Here is a 5,184-nt window from a genome sequence, read left to right as displayed (position 1 = left end):
GTCACACGATACTACTCGTTCAGTAAGAAAACATACGGATTATTCTACTACGACCACTATCTATTAGTACAAGTACCATCACTACTAAATGTAGATAGACACTGCTCTTTTACTGTGTGTACATTCTTTATTCAAACAGACCGTGACCTTGAGAAGTCACGGCGGCGTGAGAGAAAAATGTAGACCAAACAACAAGACAAGCGGAGATTCGGAGGATGTTGTATCTAATAATAGTTTTCGGGAATTCCCGAAAATCAATCCCAACCACAACTTTTTTTTTAGGTTTACAGTCAACTCTCAGTAACCCAGACCAAAGTAATTCAAATATCTCTACAATCAAAACAAATTAGATGAATAGGGATATTCTCAATTTCTCTCTCTCTCTCTCTCTCTCTCTCTCTCTCTCTCTCTCTCTCTCTCTCCATCTCTATTTGAGTTTGTAGACAATACATAAGCTCATCTTTATCACGCATTTCCATATTTTCATCACTCTGACTGGATTTAACTATGCATAATCTACCCAAGGGCACAATGAGGAACTAAATTAAAATTTCACAAATGGAAAATAGCCTGCTAGATGCCCCTTTTATATTTGCTAAAACCTTAAAAACATCCGTCACTGTTTTCAACCACGTACGCATGCGTACACGAATAGAAGATTATAATTATAGTGTGTACGGAATGTATTGGAGATAAAGATAAACGGAGTAAATCTGACTAATTTCTTTGAAGTACGGAATGTACTTTAGTCAAGGTTACAAAACCGGGGCCAGAATGTTGTTTATTGCTCATTCAGTTACCAGCCGTGCTAGATTTTGTTAAACCGAAGCTAGAGGTGCCTAAATGAGCCAGTAAAATGGAGAGAAAAAATAAAGTGAGTAAATGTGACTCATATATAAGGGAATAACACGTGTTGTTCCTTTATATATGAGTCACATCTACACACTTTGTTTTTTTCTCTCCATAGATTTTGTTACAAGACAATTCACTGCAGAGATCGATCGGAATGTGATATTATGACTCTTGATAATTTGCCCATTTTGGGTCTCACGGTCATCGAAGTTCCCATTTTTCAGTGTCATATGTCCATTATTAATACGAATATGTGACCCATCGTCTCAAAACGGTATTATGTGGGAACGAACCAGATGCTTAAAAGCCGAATTTAATCTTAGACTGGTCAAAAATATAAATTGTTGGCATTAGCACCATAAAATATGGTATCCATTCTCCTCAATAAAACATACAAACTCAACACAAGACTGATATTTCTGGCTATAAATACAATTTTCAACATCATAACCAACCCGACTTATTACCGTTTTGAGGCGAAGGGTCACATATAAATAAAATAAAATTTCTATTTTAAAAATTGTCAGATGTATTTAAAAATTAAACTCACAAAAGGTTGTGAATCATAACGCTCTGAGTATTTGTAAGTGATTAAACTTGGTTCAAAACCTATTCAACTTAGGATTTATTCTGGTCCAGAATATAAATAATAATAATAATAATAATAATAATAATAATAATAATAATAATAATAATAATAATAATAATAATAATAATAATAATAATAATAATAATAATAATAATAATAATAAAAAGCATATTTATATAGCGCCTTTCGTCGAAACCTCAAAGTGCTTAAAAAAGCAACAACAAAAAAACAAAAAAAAAAACAAAACAAAAAACACAAAAAAAAAAAACCAACAAAAAAACAATTCAACCAAGGTATCAAAACAATTAAGAGCATAAAATGGCATCAATACATCATCAATATAAATGTCACATACAATACATTTAAAATTCAATTAAGTAAATATTTCCTGAAAAGATATGTTTTCAGGGCTTTTTTGAAATGCCTATTGAGCTCGAGAATCTCACAGATTGAGGGAGATCATTCCAAATCGTGGGTCCGAATTTCATAAGAGACCTGTCACCAACATACTTAAGTTTAGTTTTAGGAGATGCTAACAATTTTGAATCGTGGGATCTAAGATTTCTCAGAGGTACGTATGGTTGGAGTAAGTGTTGAATGTAAAGAGGGACAGAAGACTCAAATACACCAAAGCAGATAAGGGCTATTTTATATTCAATTCTAGCCCGGACTGGCAGCCAGTGGTAAGGTATAAATTAATTAGATTTATACCTCCATCTTCCACTTACTCTCTCCGTCCCTTCATCTCTCTCTCTCTCTCTCTCTCCCCCCTCCCATCCATTCTGCTATTTGTCTATCTATCTATCCATCTATCTATCAATATCGCTGTCAATTTTAATCCATCTATCAATTTGCTCCCACCCCTTCTCTGTCTTTCCTAAACACACAGACACACACAATACCTTCCCACACACAACACACACACACACACACACACATAAACACATACAGGCACACTCACGCCCATTCCCATCACCCAGCCACACACAAAGGTCACAAGGGAATAGAGTTCAATCTATTATTTAACCTCCTCTCTGCCCTCGATCACCACTCTACTCGTTTACCCGTGCACCTATCATTGCCCAACACCCAACACGAAATTGACCCTTCCTCTACTTATGTTGTTTGCGGTGTCCCTAGCGTGGTGAGGCGTTGTGGTAGGACTCTTAGTGTGGGACCTCTAAATCCCTGTTCGAGTCCTGCCGTGGGTGGAGCAATATTGAATCCTTATATAATGTTCTTTGATCACATTTTCTCAACATAATCAGGTCTAAGATAAGTTGAGTACATAAAAGCGGGGACCAGGGTTATCTATGACTAAAAACAAAACAAAAGTGAAAATAATGCTTTACTGGCATAATGTCTCGTCATTTTATATACCAACTGTTGTTACTGGCTCTCGACACCTTGTAAAAAGAGTTAAAACATTCCTTGGATATAATAATAATATAGTAAACCTCAAATTGAATCGATTAAAATGAAAAACTGGTTTCCATATGTCTTGTGGTTATTTATGATGTTGTAGCTACTATAGAGATGTATATAGATACTTTATATTTTTCGGATTCATATTACAACAATATTTTTTGTTACATTTAGTTAAGACCTGGTCGATGTCAGTTCTCATTGAACAAAAGTACTATCCAGAGGATAGGAAGCAGTTTCTACTAATTAACAAAACTTGGTCAAGGTTATAATTGCGTGGCTTAAAAGTTCAAAGTTCAAAGTTCAAAAACGTTTATTTTAGGCAATTGCCAATGTAACTCATACAAGAATATAAAAAAAAAAAGGACTAGGGGAAAAATGTTAAAATGTTCTAGTTTTACTTCCTTTTCAGCATCTTTTGGACTTGATAAATCCGTTTGTTAAAAGACAATATGGAGGATGAACCATTGAGTCTTATTTAGAAAAAAATCCTACTATCCCTAACCAGAATCAAATACCGAACCTCTGACCAAAGACCAAAGGACTTTCCACCACATCGGCTACTCACTCATGCACATTCGTTACTCAATGTCCGGACATGCATGTAATTTGAATCGAGCCTTCAATATAGGTCACTATGTATCAATAACAATCAAGCACCTCTTGGAACCAACTGCTATCAAATCATACTAAGTCAGTCCATAACTTGAAATACAAGTCGGGCTTTGCCCATTCTGCCCATCCATGCTTGCCGCCACATGATAATTAATTTTCTATGTAGGGATCATAATGATTGAGTTTATTCTGATTATGTTTGTATTATGCGTAATGCATGACTGAGAATGGGATGGAACGCGTTAATTTGTGTAAGGTGATCAAATGATCGAAATTCTTTTATGTAAATTAATCTGACCACTGTTATTGGTTAGAACAAATAGTATAAATGAATTTCTTATTGTTTCCGTAATTATCATAATTGTAGTAGTAAGAGTAGTAGTAGTAGTAGTAGTAGTAGTAGTAGTAGTAGTAGTAGTAGTAGTAGTAGTAGTAGTAGTAGTAATAATGCGGCTATGTGGTCTAGTTGTATGACACTCGCTTTCGGATCGGAAGGTCATGGGTTCGAGCCTCGCGCTCGGCACATAGTTGAGTCCTTGGGAAAGGCTCTTTTACTCACATTCTCTCACCGTACTCAGGTGTAAAACGAGTACCTGGCCGTTAACAGCATTGTCTTTGTCCGAAAAAATGTAATATCGCCTAACATGCGTCATGTCCCGTCCTACATGTTAAATGTTGCTGTTGGCCAGGGACCCCTTGTAAAGCGCTTTGAGCACATTTAGTGGATACTGCGCTATATAAAGCTCAAAATTATTATATTTATTATAATTGTAGTAGTGGTAGTAGTAGTAGTAGTAGTAGTAGTAGTAGTAGTAGTAGTAGTAGTAGTAGTAGTAGTAGTAGTAATAGTAGTAGTAGTAGTAGTGGTAGTAGTAGTAGTAGTAGTAGTAGTAGTAGTAGTAGTAGTAGTAGTAATAGTATAGTAGTAGTAATATGAGAGTAGTTAGTAGTAGTAGTAGTAGTTGTAGTAGTAGTAGTAGTAGTAGTAGTAGTAGAAGTAGTAGAGTAGTGTAGTAGTAGTAGTAGTAGTAGTAGTATGTAGTATGTAGTAGTAGTAGTAGTAGTATTAGTAGTAGTAGTAGTAGTAGTAGTAGTAGTAGTAGTAGTATGTAGTAGTAGTAGTAGTAGTAGTAGTAGTAGTATAGATAGAGTAGTAAGTAGAAGTAGTAGTAGTAGTAGTAGTAGTAGTAGTAGTAGTAGTAGTATAGTAGTAGTAATAGTAGTAGTAGTAGTAGTAGTAGTAGTAGTAGTAGTAGTAGTAGTAGTAGTAGTAATAGTAGTATAGTAGTAGTAGTAGTAGTAGTAAGTAGTATGTAGTATAGTAGTAGTAGTAGTAGTAGTTAGTAGTAGTAGTAGTAGTAGTATAGTAGTAGTATAGTAGTAGTAGTTAGTAGTAGTATAATAGGAGGAAGTAGTAGTAGTAGTATTAATAGGAGAAGTAGTAGTAGTAGTGTAGTAGTAGTAGTAGTAGTAGTAGTAGTAGTAGTAGTAGTAGTAGTAGTAGTGTAGTAGTAGTAATAGAGAGTAGTAGTATTAGTGATCACCACAATCCATCATCATCACCACCACCACCACCATCATCATATCATCATCATCATCATCATCAATATTATCCATCTCTATAATTATCATCACCAACCCAAACAATACCATTAATATGGCCACGACCACCATCACCGCCCCCCCCCCCCCACCCCCCCCCC

The sequence above is a fragment of the Berghia stephanieae genome, chromosome 8 (genome assembly GCF_034508935.2).
Source record: "Berghia stephanieae isolate SIO BIC M18660-M18661 chromosome 8, UCSD_Bste_1.3, whole genome shotgun sequence".
Taxonomy (NCBI): Eukaryota; Metazoa; Mollusca; class Gastropoda; order Nudibranchia; family Aeolidiidae; genus Berghia; species Berghia stephanieae.
The sequence above is the reverse complement of the archived record's forward strand: the minus strand, read 5'-3'. Positions refer to the sequence as shown.